This window comes from Bos javanicus, chromosome 1 (assembly GCF_032452875.1).
Source record: "Bos javanicus breed banteng chromosome 1, ARS-OSU_banteng_1.0, whole genome shotgun sequence".
Classification (NCBI taxonomy): Eukaryota; Metazoa; Chordata; class Mammalia; order Artiodactyla; family Bovidae; genus Bos; species Bos javanicus.
In genome coordinates this window covers 21,380,036-21,395,716 of record NC_083868.1, presented here as the reverse complement: position 1 = coordinate 21,395,716, position 15,681 = coordinate 21,380,036, and the positions used below count along the sequence as shown (strand labels likewise).

The following is a 15,681-nucleotide window of genomic DNA, read 5'->3' as shown; positions in this document are numbered from 1 at the left end:
AACTTAGCGACTTCCCTTTCACTTTTCACTTTCATGCATTGGAGAAGGAAATGGCAACCCACTCCAGTGTTCTTGCCTGGAGAATCTCAAGGACAGTAGAGCCTGGTGGGCTGCCATCTATGGGGTTGCACAGAGTCGGACACGACTGAAGCGACTTAGCAGCAGCAGCAGGGACAGGAAGAAAACTCCTTAAAATTCCCAGGTGGCTCTATTGGTAAAGAACCCACCTGCAATGCAGGAGACATAAAGAGATGTCAGTTCAATCTTGGGTTAGGCACATCCCATTGAAAAGGGAATGGCAACCCATTCCAGCATTTTTGCCTGGAAAATCCCATGGACAGAGGGCCTGGAGGGCTACAGTCCATGGGCTCGCAAAGAGTCAAAAAGGACTACATCGACTTAGCACAAGGCACTTAGCACAGAAAGCTACAAAGTATCTGATTCAATTAGGCTGGTCTCATTTTTAAGTTACTTTTACCTGAGGACATCAGAGTAACTTGTTAAATATTTTATAGAAATCTGAACAAACAACAGTGTTTACATTAGAGAAATAAAGCATTGACTTATTTAAAAAGTTCAAAGACTGTAAATCTGCAGTTAACACTAGCATAAATTAGGCACAGTTTAATGTGCGATGAGTCAAGAACCTCTGTCCAACACACACCAGAATATTTATTTTTCTGCTTTTAATTATTGGCAGAAAATAAGGTTCATAAACCTTAATGAAAAATGAAATTTCATGGAAAGGTAAATTAGAGTGCTAAAAATGGATAGTATATCATTGAAAGAGAACTTGGGAAACTGAAACAGTGTTATAGGAACTAAGAAGATTTCAACAGATAAAACTGCATCATGCTACTTAGGAAATACACATCCATCAGTTTTGTTTACATAAATGATTATTTCTAACTATATTGTATATAGTGGAGATGGCTAAATTTCCATACTTGCAAATTAAGATTTGCACATGAAATTGCCTAAAAGGTAGACATCCCCCCAAGCTTTTTAGTTTAATTTGCTTATGTTGACTCTTATTTTCTTGTTTAATGTTGACGCTTTCTTTAGAGTAGTCTGTCTTTCATCTCCCTCTCAAGCAGGCTCAGATCTTGTGCTCGACCCGCCCATAAATATAAGACAGATGGAAATAAATAACCCACTAGAAAATTCACTTGACATGAGTACTGCATTTTATGTCTTAGAGGACTGGAAATGGGTCTGACTTTGAAGTCATTGAAGGGGTATATGACACTTAGAGAAAACAAATCTTTCTTTTTTTTAATTGAGTTGAAGCTCTCTGGCCTTCAAATGCAGGCACTAGTAAATTCTTTGACACTGCATATGCAAGGTTGATGTTCCATTTATAAGAAAAAAATGTTCACTACAATTGGATAATATGGTTCTCTTCTGGCCAGAGAGACTTTTTAAAGCATACTTCAAGTAGGAAAAAGAAAAGTGAGTATCATTCATTTTTAGGAGTAGGTTTGTATTGCTGTTTAGCAATTTGAATTTATTAATGGCTTTATAAATCCAATATCCATGCTAATAAAGATTTTTGTAACAGATGAAAGCATTATTTTTTATTACATGAATTACATTAATTGTAAGTCCTGTGTATATATTTCCTAGTATGGTGGAATGCTTTTTTCCTTTTCATGACATCCCACAAATTCTCAGTGTAATAATATTGCATTAAGAGTAATCCTTTGTTGAGATGATTTAAATGAATTTCTTTGCTATAGTAATAATTAAGGCTTAGTGATCCACAGTTTTTAAGTCACTGAAAACAAAAGCAAAATTATATTGGAATTTGGGACAAATATTCCACCAGTACTTGTTACCCTAAAACTTGAAATTAAAGCAACTGATATCAATAATTAGTGAATTTACTAAAGAAACACCCTGTGGAGCTAATTTTAGGTAAATGATAAAGAGCAAAGCAGGCAGATTCTTAGTACAGTAAATTTTCAAGATACTGATATTAACCCTTTTTACATTCATCATTGCTGCTTACTTGAGCATTTTTAGGCAGATAATTCATCTGCATCTTTACATGTTTAATGAAGAACATCTCTGTGTTTTTGGTGAAATGCTTGAGATAGTTTCACTTGGAGGGCTATTTTATTCATGCTCTAAAACCCAAATAGAGCCTGTTAACTGATTAAAATGAATATTAGAAGCATAAAGACAGATAAAAACTTTTCTCTCTGTGTCTCTGTCAATGAAATCTTTCTGTTTAACAGAAATAAGCAAAAGTAACTTGCTGACTTCTATTTAGAAACACTATAAAAATTCAAATAAGAGAATCAAATGCCAGTTATGCCTTTGACTGTGAGTAGTTTCTGGAACAATTAATGGAAAAGATGATCTGGTTTAATAGATTACTTGAGAGGCTCAGAGTATATCACTTATGAATTTTTATGTATCTTACATAAATGAGAAATGCTAACATGGAAGTAGTTCAAAGATGTTTTCTTACCTTGGAATTCTACACCTGTAACTTATTTGAATCACCTGCAGTCTGTTCTTCCTGCTTTTAGATAATGCCATGAGGTAATTGCTCCTGCTGCTAGAATATTTTTTTTAAATGTATTTTAAATTGTTTTAGAAACTGAATTTATAATAACATCTTCACATGTTCAAAACCAAGTGCAGGACTGTGATACATCCTTAAGAGGCAGCAGAGTTTTCATAAAAATAATTAAAGAACCAGCAAATTATAAGTGGGAAGAATATCTTGGAGATATTTCAATTACTTAATATTATTTTATTTATTTATTTTTTATGTTGCCAGGTGTCACTGAAGGGTGCTGAGGAGATTTAGGTTGAACACTGAAGAAATATTTCTGATTAAGAAAAGGATTATAAGCAGAGTGGCCATTCTCATTCTTCTGTGATACAGATACTTAGTAGAGGCAGTGGTGATATTAATGATACCTATCCAATGATTGCTATGTGCTAAAGTGTGTGTTAGTTACTCAGTCGTGTCTGATTCTTTGTGACCACATGGACTGTAGCCTGCCAGGCTCCTCTGTCCATGGGATTCTCTAGGCAAGAATACTGGAATGAGTTGCCATTTCCTTCTCCAGGGGATCTTCCCAACCCAGATATCGAACCTGGGTCTCCTGCATTGCAGGCAGATTCCTTAGCATCTGAGCCACCAAGGAAGCACCGTGCTAAACATATTCCAATAATTCACATTTAATTCAGTCCTTTACAGTCTTGAACTTCATTTTATTCTCACGTTGCAGAAAAAGAAAAGCAAATCTTAGAGACGTTCACAAATCTAGAATCACAAACCTAGCGGATTATGGAGCTGAGACTAGAGCAGTCAAACTATTAAAAATTGCTTACGTTCTCTGGGTCTTAGATTTTTTCTGTGTGTTAATAGAATGAAGATAAGAAGACCCATCTCATAATGTTTGTAGTAGAAGATGAGGTAATAGGCAAAAGCACCCAGCTCATGTTTAATGCATGTTATTTATCCTCTTTGATTAAGGAGGATTAAACATTACTGCTCAAACTCTGTCAAATATAACATTGCATTTAAATTATGTTTATATCCCATTAACTAAGCTATAAGCTCTGGGAGAACTTGGCTGGAACCATATTTTATTCCTTCCATAGCCCCTTGTCTTATACCAGCACATGTCCTAGGACTTAGAAAGTACGTGTGTTGCCTCTGAAAAATGAATGAAAGGTAGGGCAAGACACCGTATCCATCTACTGCAGTTTGGAAGGCACCTGGACACCATGGGTCAGATTTTAAAATATGCTTGCAGTTTGACTCAGCAACTTAATTTCTAAAAATTTATCTTAAGGAGACATTGAGATTTTTGTACCAAGATATATTTTCAATTATAATCATTAAGACATTGTCTTCAATAGGGACAAGTTAGAAACATCCTAATCGCTGATTTAAAAGTTGGGTAACAGGCATACAATGGAATAGTGTGTAGCCATTAGACATGATGTAAAGATGCACTTATTAGTGGTGAGAAAGTCTCATGATATGTTTGCTGGCAGGTGTAAAAAGTTGGTTATGCAACTATATGATCTTTTTTCTGTAACAGACATACAACATTTGTGTTTGCTAAACCTTCCCAAACTAATTACAGTTTTGCTCTCCTAGAAGTGGAATCTTAAACCAGTGGATCAGGGATTGCTTAATCAGTGTTTTGCTTTGGCTGATAGACTCCTGCCATCCTGCAAAGGAAAGTAACTTTACAATAAACAACTTGCTTTTTTGCCTGATATAACTTCCTCATTCCCTCGTCTTTTTGTCTTTCATTTTGTACAGCTCCTCAGCATTCTTTCCTTAGCTACTAGATTGGATGCTGCTCAATTCCAATCAATGTTCCCTCAAATAAAATTTTACTATGCCCTCAATCTTTTGACAATACATGTGCATGCACATATACATATTGTAAAAGTACATGAGAAATTGAGAATAGGTATGTCTGGGTAAAAGATCATAGTCTATCTTTATTTCTCCATGTTTTTCTTTATTCTTAGGAATTATTTTAAAGAAAGCACTTTTATAATATTTGAGAAAATATGTTATTTTAAAAAATGAGTGGCAACATTTTCAATAGTGACTTTTGACACTGAACCTCAGGCAGCAGACATGTTTCAGATTTTTAGAATCTTGAGAAAATCACATTTGAAAAAAAAATTGCTCACTATTATGGGATGATTAAAAATAACAATATTGTAAATTTTAAAATAAAATAAAATTTAAAAAAATAAATAAAAAATAAAAATAACAATGCCTTTCAGGCTAGTGACCTCTTTTTCATTTCTTTATAAACAACTAAACATAGAAGCCTTTCAGTACTTTCTCAGTTTTCTTCTTTTCTACCCTTCATGCTTACATGACAAGGGCAGATATATAGAATTTGGACTCACTGAGATGAGATTTGACTCACTGAGATTTGACGTTTAATGATAGGGAAACCGGCAATATATGTTTGGAAAATTCTCAGATAAAACAACAGAACCCCAAGGCAATTCATTCTGAAATTTAAAGATATGAGGACACATTAATATGAAATGGACAGATTTATTTCTGACTGTTTCAGAGAAATATCGACAGTGGAACACTTGGTTCTAAGCAGCTTGGCTGCAAGCCTGTGTAGAAAGGAGTTGTGTAATTCAAAGTGAAAACACTTCCATGTTCCATCTGTGAGGAGAGTGGAGCCTTGACAACTATCATTTGTCAGAGTGGACACAATGAGAAACAGAAGGACAGACCCAAGAAGAGGGGCAGTAAATATGTAAAAGTACACCTATGGTATAAGAATATATGGGGAAATGTCATTCCAGAAATCAAAAGTGGGATCAGAATATGGGGTTTCAGGGAAACTGGCCTCCTGGGATTCTTATCGAATAATTTTTAAACATTCACTGTTTAATTGTATGAGTTTTTAGTGATTATAGATGTATCTCCAATAGCAAAGTTTAGAGCAAGATGGAAATCAATTGCCCTGCCCCTTATCCTTAAAGGAATTTCTTCCCTTTATTGCTTATTATGATCTTTGTAGTTGAGGATTCCAAAATGAAGTGGAGCAACTAGAACACAGAATAACTGTGAATATGACTTGGGAGAATTGTGCAATGGTGGTGGTTATCTTCTAGATAATTCCATTTTTCTTGTCAAAAACTAGAATTGCCATTTTTATAAAGTATTTTTCTCACAGAGAAACTTTCTATATGAGGAATAAAAGAAACTTAGTTTTGAGTACTAGACCTGTGGGCTTCAATACTGGGGACCACCCGGTCTCTTTTATTATGTGCAAGAAGTGAGATTTGGCCTACAGCAGGGTCTGTAATTATTCAGCTCCTCCAAAAGTAGCTCCTGACTTTGATTTTGCAAAACACATTAATATTAATTTTGTCACTTGAACATTTGCTTTTAATATTACAGAATCCACATGCTTGGTCGAGGCCAACATATGCTGTTTATTATGCAGGTTTGTCTGTTCCTGATGATGTAGTACATAAATCAAATCTAAATTAAGCCAACACCACTTCTCCTCTATGCCGTGATATTTGGGGATGAGACTGTTGGCCAAGGAACCATGAGGAAGAGTAAGACACTTTTGTATATTGTGAGATATTTTCATTGCTGCCAATAGTAACACCATCACCAATCAAGAACTTGAAATAGTATCGCTATAAGTATTCCCATATATGAAGTTCATTTGCTTAACTTTTGAAATCTTTTCAGTAGTTGCATATGAACAAGAAGCATGGAATTCAAGAAATTAAGTTAATGTAGTAAGACTAAGGTTTCACTTTTATTTGGTTGGTCTTAAAATCTGGGATACAAGAATATATTAGTAAAATACATGTTTTAAAAGATTTGGAGGCCATTGTAATTATTCTTTGGTGTTCAGCGGAATAAAATGTTTCTTACAATAAAATTCAGATAGATGTTAGGGCTTATATAAAAATGGTTGATTAACTCCAGAACTGAAGAAATACAGAGAGACACCTTTGTTAGTGGTTTCTTAAGTTGTCTTTGTAATCAAATCGCACATTTTTATGTTGAGCTGTTTTGGAGTGAAGTGGACTTTTGGTGGCAATTTCTCATGCTTCCATATTCTTTATTCAATGTAGAAATATTTTTCAAGGTCATAAATGCAAAATACTGTTCATTGGAGACCTCAGACCTGATTTCAAGACTGTCATTCTCTGAACTGAAAGACAGATGTATTGGCACAACCCACTTGTCTGATGAACCAGCTTAGTTCAAATATTACATTCTCCAGAAAGTTTTCCTCTATTATTTTGTTTGTTCACTTGTTTGCTTTCTCTTTCCTGAGCTTAAAATTCTTTTTAATCTTTTATTTTTAAGCTTTAGTTATAAAGAACAGATTCATCAAGTTACCTAAAAGTAGAAATGAGATGCTTATAAGAATTTTTACCTAGAAATGACATCTTCTCAGAAATATATTAGGCATTCTGATTCCTTCTCCAACTTGCCCTGAGCCTTAGTGTTTTCTCTACCTGGCATTTCTGTCTCTGACTAGCATGAACTCAGTGACCTGTTTCCCATCTTCTTTATAGCCTCTCTTTCTGCTCCTGCCTTTACTGCTGGGCTTCTGTTTTTAATTCGCAGTGTTAAGACTGGTCACTTTACTTTCCATGTCAATTCACCTGGAGGAGTCTCAGAGAGCCTATGGAAGGCTTCACCACAGTTGTCCTGTGCCTTTCCCTCATTGCTGATGCTTAGGTTGTTGTTGTTCAGTCAGCCATATCTGACTCTTTGGGACCATGTGGACTGCAGCATGCCAGGCCTCCCTGTTCTTCACCATCTCCCAAAGTCTCCCCAAGTTAATGTCCATTGCATTGGTAATGCCATCCAGCCATCTAATCCTCTGACACCCTCTTCTTTTGCCCTCAATCTTTCCCAGCATCTGAGACTTTTCCAGTGAGTCAGCTCTTTGTATCAGATGACCAAAATACTAGAGTTTCAGTTTCAGCATCAGTCCTTCCAACTAGTATTCAGGATTGATTTCCCTTAAGATTGACTGGTTTGACCTCCTTGCTGTCCAAGGGATTCTCAGGAGTCTTCTCCAGTACCACAGTTTGAAGGCATCAACTCTTTGGTGCTCTGCCTCCTTTACAGTCCAGCTCTCACAACTGTATGTGACCATTGGGAAGACCACAGCCTTGACTGTATGGACCACTGTTGCCAGAGTAATGTCTCTGCTTTTCAACACACTGTATGGGTTTGTCATTGCTTTCCTGCCAAGAAGCAATCGTCTTCTGATTTCCTGGTTGCAGTCATCATCCACAGGGATTTTAGAGCCCAAGAAGAGGAAATCTGTCAAGGCTCCCACCTTTTCCCCCTCCATTTGCCATGAAAGTAATGGGGCCAGAGATGCCATGACTTTAGTTTCTTTTAATATTTAGTTTAAGCCAGCTATTTCACTCTCCTCCTTCACCCTCATCAAGAGGCTGTTAGATCCTCTTTGCTTTCTGCCATTAGAGTGGTATTATCCACATATCTGAGGTTGTTGAAGTTTCTCCCACCTGCCATGATTCCAGCTTGTAATTTATCCAGCATGGCATTTCATTTCTCATGATGTGCTCAGCATATAGATTAAACAAACAGGGTGACAGCAGATAGCCCTGTTGTATTCCTTTTTCAATTTAGAACCAATCAGTTGTTCTATACAGGGTTCTAACTGTTGCTTCTTGACTCGCATACAGGTTTCTCAGGAGATGGGTAAGATGGTCATGTAAGCATCTCTAACTAGAGAAAAAAAGTTGTAAGAGAAGCAAGGTCATAAAGCACATTTGGATATTCTATGAATGCCTAATATGTGAAAAGTAAATATTTTGTTTATACATATCCAAATGCATTTGTTTACATTTGCTTTTATTTTGTGTATATATACTAAAAAAACTGCCCAGGATCTCTGTTTCTGCTAAAGATTGTCAAAAAGCTGGAGAAAGAGCATAATGATTAGTCAAAATGGACTTCACAATGGGGATAAAATGCTACTATTCTTTGAAACAAATAAAATTATTTCTGCTTGAATAACTGGCAAGAGACTTAAAATTGCAGAAGCCTTTATGTTATTAAAATAAGGAGAATTGATTCAATGAATTCCATTAAATCCTCATCATACTGACATCTCTGTATTTGATATTACTCACCACTCTTCTCCTCTGGACACTTCCTTCTTCCTTGGTTTATAAAATGTCACTCTGTCCCATTTCTCTTCTGATCTTGCTAATTATTTCTTCTCAGATTCTTCTGTTGGAGTCTTTTTTCCCACTCTCCAAAAATTTCTGTCATTCAGGCTATTGTTTTTGATATGTTCTCAATTATACAACCATCCTAACCATCATCCTTCTTTCTAATGGGATGACTGATCATCTGTAATCACAAAATCTATGTTTCTATCTTCAGCTTCTATACTACTAAGTTTCAACTTACAGGACACTTCTAGCTGACTACTTACAGGCATAGGCAATTGTTTTGCCAAACTGAACTCTTTGTCTCCACCCATCACCCCGACATTACTTCTGACTTTTGTACTTTTTATGTCAGTGAGCATTTCCAACTAGCCATTAAGTCAGAAAGAGTGAATTGTCTATTTCTCTCATAACTCCCAGAATGAATCTGTAATCCTTTTAAGATTACTTACTGGTGTCATAGTTTAAAATTTCCTCATACCTCAGATAACCTTTTTCCTGATATGAAGATCATTCTTCTTTTCTTCATTATTCTACCACCCTTATTGCTTCCAGAGTGAGTTTACTAGATTTTAAATATGTTATACTATGCTGTTGTTTAGTTGCTGAATCATGTCTGACTCTTTGCGACCCCATGGACTTCTTGGCCCACCAGATTCCTCTGTCCATTAAATTTCCCAGGCAAGAATACTGGAGTGGGTTGCCATTTCCTTCTCCAGGGGCTCTTCCCAACCCAGGGATGAAACCTCAGTCTCCTGCATTGGCAGGTGGATTCTTTACCATTGAATCACTAGGAAAACCCTATTTTTCAATGAGTATAATTCTCTAATACTTTCTTACTGTAAGTGAAACAAATATGTCATGCTATTCCCCTACATAAAACCTTTCAATGCCTTCCTAATGCCTGTAGGAACAAACATACACTTATTGCAGATGATGTCAAAGATTTTCAGCGATCAGACCCTCCTCTCACCTTTATTATTATCCTTCTCTTTCACATGTTCTTTCCTTCACCTGGGCTTGATGTAAACATACATAAAGTAAGAAGACCAATTTGTATGGAAATGACTGGGTTAGCCAAAAAGTTTGTTTCAATTTTTCCATAAAATCTTACAGAAAAATCCATATGAAATTTTTGGCCAATCCTATAAATAGAATACAATGTTTCAATATTCCAAGGAAGATTACAGATTAAAATTTCCATTATAGGCCAAGTTGAATTTTGGCTTATGATAAAACACTTAAGAATGTTTTTACTAGTCATACTATCTGACGTATCAATAGGGCAGCATATGTTTTTAGCTTTGAATTGATTAAATGACAGTGTAAACATATTTGTGCTGTGATGTATGAAATACATAAGAGGTGTAAACTTTTAACATGAATTGTATGATCACAGCTTAATTTACATGTAATCATATTAACTAAGAATTGAAAATTTTGTAGGTTGCTATTAAAAGTAAGAAGTACAATATATTTTAAAGACTAAATGGAATTGAACATTTTAGCACTGCTTCTGATTTTAGCAGCTATTTGGAAACCTAATATACTGACTCATAGCTTATAAGAAAAAATTTTAAAATGATAATTTAAAAAAATGGTTTGGTGAGAAAAATAATTATGTTCTTAAATATGCAAGGTTTTGAATTAGATATTTTGTGGTGAAGATTAGACATTGAGCTTAAACTTTTACAAATGCCTTTGTTGTATTTCTACTGTATTATCAAAGTGTAGTTTTACTCTTCTTTAAATCCTATATAACTAGTAGGATAGAGTGATGATTAAAATTTACCAAATAAATTTTAAGATTTTTTTCCTACTCATATTTTGTTCTTTACCTGATTGATAAACTTTAAATTTGGTGTTCTTCTAAACACTTTTTTTTTTTTTAAAGATTATGTTAGTTTTCTTCTTAAGTAAGCATTTCATAGCTAGTAAAATATTCCTCCTTGGAACATATAAAACAATCACAAAAATTGTTGCTATAAGAAAAAGTCAGTATTTCAGTCTTGTTTATTTCAAGTGGTATAAAAATGAATTGGTCAAATTTTCATTTAGAAATATTATAATTTACCAGGTTAACTAAATAAAAATCTTTTTAAAAGTTCAGCATATAAAGATGTTTCATCTATTTGATAAAATGTCTATTTATAAAGGTCTGTCTCATAAAAATAAATAATTATGAGTGGATATGATCAAAACAAGCTGAAATGGAAACAGTGTTCTCCTTTATTTTCTTTGCTTGTTTTAGTTTATTTTTTTTTATATTTTACAATGTCTCCTTTGTCCATCATGGTGTATATTGTTAAGTACTGTTGCTCTTAGCTATGTTCATTTCCTGAGAAGGTTTTTAGTTTATTTTATGGATCTTGGAATTCTAAAGAGTTTTATTATTATTCTATCACTCTTCCTCAAGTGTCTTTTATTCCTGAGAAATAAAATACACTCAGGGTGATAAAATGTAAACAACTCTTTCTAATACATTGCCTTTGGAGGAACTATTTCTCTATGTGATTTCAAAATTTGGTTCAGTCCATTCCAAAAGCCTAGACAGAAAATGTAGGCAGAAAGATTGAAGAAATGTATATACTCCAGTAACCCACAATTGTATTATGTTTTGGCACTATGTATATTACTTTCCTATTATTGCGTTAACCAACAGAGCAGTATGATTCTAATATTCTTAACAAATTATAGAGGAGTGGAATGCAAAAGTAGGAAGGCAAGAGACACCTGGAGTAACAGGCAAATTTGGCCTTGGAGTACAGAATAAAGCAGGGCAAAGGCTAATAGAGTTTTGCCAAGAGAATGCACTGGTCATAGCAAACACCCTCTTCCAAAGACAAAAGAAGAGACTCTACACATGGACGTCACCAGATGGTCAACACCGAAATCAGATTGATTCTATTCTTTGTAGGCAAAGGTGGAAAAGCTCTATACAGTCAGCAAAAACAAGACCGGGAGCTGACTCTGGCTCAGATCATGAACTCCTTATTGCCAAATTCAGACAAATTGAAGAAAGTGGGGAAAACCATTAGACCTTTCAGGTATGACATAAATCACATCCCTTATGACTATACAGTGGAAATCAGGAATAGATTTAAGGGACTAGATCTGATAGACAGAGTGCCTGATGAACTATGGACGGAGGTTCGTGACATTGTACAAGAGACAGGGATCAAGACCATCCCTAAGAAAAAGAAATGCAAAAAAGCAAAATGGCTGTCTGAGGAGGCCTTACAAATAGCTGTGAAAAGAAGAGAAGCGAAAAGCAAAGAACTAAAGAAAAGATATACCCATTTGAATGAAGAGTTCCAAAGAATAGCAAGGAGAGATAGGAAATCTTTCCTCAGTGATCAGTGCAAAGAAATAGAGGAAAACAATAGAATGGAAGAGACTAGAGATCTCTTCAAGAAAATTAGAGATACCAAGGGAACATTTCATGCAAAGATGGATGCAATACAGGACAGAAATTGTATGAACCTAACAGAAGCAGTCTTTCCCATCCTGTTGTTTTCCTCTATTTTTTTGCATTGATTGCTGAGGAAGGCTTTCTTATCTCTTCTTGCTATTCTTTGGAACTCTGCATTCAGATGCTTATATCTTTCCTTTTCACCTTTGCTTTTCACTTCTCTTCTTTTCACAGCTATTTGTAAGGCCTCCTCAGGCAGCCCTTTTGCTTTTTTGCATTTCTTTTCCATGGGGATGGTCTTGATCCCTGTCTCCTGTACAATGTCACCAGGCACTCTATCTATCAGATCTAGTCCCTTAAATCTATTTCTCACTTCCACTGTATAATCATAAGGGATTTGATTTAGGTCATATCTGGACATCTATTTCTGCCTTACTGACTATGCCAAAGCATTTGACTGTGTGGATTGCAATAAACTGTGGAAAATTCTGAAAGAGATAGGAATACCAGACCACCTGACCTCCTCTTGAGAAATTTGTATTCAGGTCAGGAAGCAACAGTTAGAACTGGACATGGAACAACAGACTGGTTCCAAATAGGAAAAGGAGTATATCAAGGCTGTATAATGTCACCCTGCTTATTTAACTTCTATGCAGAGTACATCATGAGAAATGCTGGACTGGAAGAAACACAAGCTGGAATCAAGATTGCTGGGAGAAATATCAATAACCTCAGATATGCAGATGACCCCACCCTTATGGCAGAAAGTGAAGCGGAACTAAAAAGCCTCTGGATGAAGGTGAAAGAAGAGAGTGAAAAAGTTGGCTTAAAACTCAACATTCAGAAAACGAAGATCATGGCATCCGGTCCCATCACTTCATGGGAAATAGATGGGGAAACAGTGGAAACAGTGTCAGACTTTATTTTTTGGGCCCCAAAATCACTTCAGATGGTGACTGCAGCCATGAAATTAAAAGACACTTACTCCTTGGAAGGAAAGTTATGACCAACCTAGATAGCATATTCAAAAGCAGAGACATTACTTTGCCAACAAAGGTCCATCTAGTCAAGGCTATGGTTTTTCCATTGGTCATGTATGGATGTGAGAGTTGGACTGTGAAGAAAGCTGAGCACCGAAGAATTGATGCTTTTGAACTGTGGTGTTGGAGAAGACTCTTGAGAGTCCCTTGGACTGCAAGGAGATCCAACCAATCCATTCTGAAGGAGATCAGCCCTGGGATTTCTTCGGAAGGAATGATGCTAAAGCTGAAACTCCAGTACTTTGGCCACCTCATATAAAGAGTTGACTCATTGGAAAAGACTCTGGTGCTGGGCGGGATTAAGGGCAGGAGGAGAAGGGGACAATGGAGGATGAGATGGCTGGATGGCATCACTGACTCGCTGGACGTGAGTCTGAGTGAACTCTGGGAGTTGGTGATGGACAGGGAGGCCAGGCGAGCTGCAATTCATGGGGTCACAAAGAGTCGGACATGACTGAGCAAATGAACTGAACTGAATGAAACAGAAGCAGAAGATATTAAGAAGTGGCAAGAATACACAGAAGAACTGTACAAAAAAGATCTTCATGACTAAGGTAATCATGATGGTGTGATCACTTACCTAGAGCCAGACATCCTAGAAAGTGAAGTCAAGTGGGTCTTAGGAAGCATCACTACAAACAAAGCTAGTGAAGGTGATGGGATTTCAGTTGAGCTATTTCAAATCCTAAAAGATGATGCTGTGAAAGTGCTGCACTCAATATGCCAGCAAATTTGGAAAACACAGCAGTGGCCACAGGACTGGGCAAGGTCAGTTTTCATTCCAATCCAAAGAAGGGCAATGCCAAAGAATGCTCAAACTACCACACAATTGTACTCATCTCACACGCTAGTAAAATAATGTTCAAAATTCTCCAAGTCAGAATTCAACAGTACACGAACCATGAATTTCCAGATATTCAAGCTGATTTTAGAAAAGGCAGAGGAACCAGAGATCAAATTGCCAACATCTGCTGGATCATTGAAAAATCAAAAGAGTTCCAGAAGAACATCTACTTCTGCTTTATTGACTGTGCCAAAGCCTTTGACTGTGTGGATCACCACAAACTATGGAAAATTCTTCAAGAGATAGGAATACCAGACTACCTGACCTGCCTCTTAAGAAATCTGTATGCAGGTCAAGTAGCAACAGTTAGAACTGGACATGGAACAACAGACTGGTTCCAAATCATGAAAGGAGTACATCAAGGCTGTAAACTGTCACCCTGCTTATTTAACTTCTATGCAGAGTACATCATGAGAAATGCTGGGCTGGAGTAAGCACACGCTGGAATCAAGATTGCTGAGAGAAATATCAGTAACCTCATATATGCAGATGAAACCACCCTTATGACAGAAAGTGAAGAACTAGAGAGCCTCCTGATGAAAGTGAAAGAGGAGAGTCAAAAAGTTGGCTTAAAGCTCAATATTCAGAAAACAAAGAGCATGGCATCTGGTCCCATCACTTCATGGCAAATAGGTGGGGAAGCAGTGGAAACAGTGAGACACTTTATTTATTTATTTTTTTTTTTGGCTCCAAATCACTGCAGATGGTGACTGCAGCCATGAAGTTAAAAGATGTTTGCTCCTTGAAAGGATAGTTATGAGTAACCTAGACAGCATATTAAAAGCAGATACACTACTTTGCCGACAAAGGTCTGTCCAGTCAAGGCTATGGTTTTTCCAGTAGTCATGTATGGATGTGAGGGTTGAACTATAAAGAAAGCTGAGCACCGAAGAATTGATCCTTTTGAACTGTGATGTTGGAGAAGATTCTTGAGAGTCCCTTGGACTGCAAGAAGATCAAACCAGTCCTAAAGGAAATAAGTCCTGAATATTCATTGGAAGCATTGATGCTGAAGCTGAAACTGCAGTAGTTTGGCCACCTGATTGGAAGAACTGACTCATTTGAAAAGACCCTGATGGTTGGGAAAGATTGAAGGCGGGAGGAGAAGGGGACGACAGAGGATGAGGTGTTCGGATGGCATCACCAACCCAATGAACATGAGTTTGAGTAAACTCTGGGAGTTGGTAATGGACAAGGAGGCCTGGTGTACTGCAGTGCATGGATTCACAAAGAGTCGGACAGGACTGAGTTACTGAATAACAACAAATTCAATGCAGAATCATCAAATTGTAGAATTTTGATGCCAGAGGCAATCTTGGAAGACAGTCATCCTAAACATATGAAGAATGTGTAGATTAGGGAAGAAAAAAGATACTCAAGCAGGGTTCAACTATGCACTGTAATGGACATATAATAGTGAAGCTTCAACTTTACTAGGGTAGGGATGCCTTTTGTCATAAAAAGTCCGTAACTTGTTGAATGTGATTGTGATTATGGTCTCTATGTACTATATATATAGATACACACACACACACACACACACACACATACACACACACACACACACACACATATATATATCTCCAACAAGTTATGAAGTATATATAAATATTTTTATACCATTCTCGCTATGTAATTTTATAGTTATTAGCTGGAGTAGCTAAATGTTTACTTTT

The 15,681-nt window shown here is 36.4% G+C and overlaps 1 long non-coding RNA gene across 1 annotated transcript in view; it reads right to left on the bottom strand.

Annotated features, from left to right (window-relative positions):
- LOC133253835 (uncharacterized) overlaps positions 1 to 15,681 on the bottom strand; it is an 89,856-nt gene that overhangs the window by 36,129 nt on the left and 38,046 nt on the right. The window lies entirely within an intron of this gene.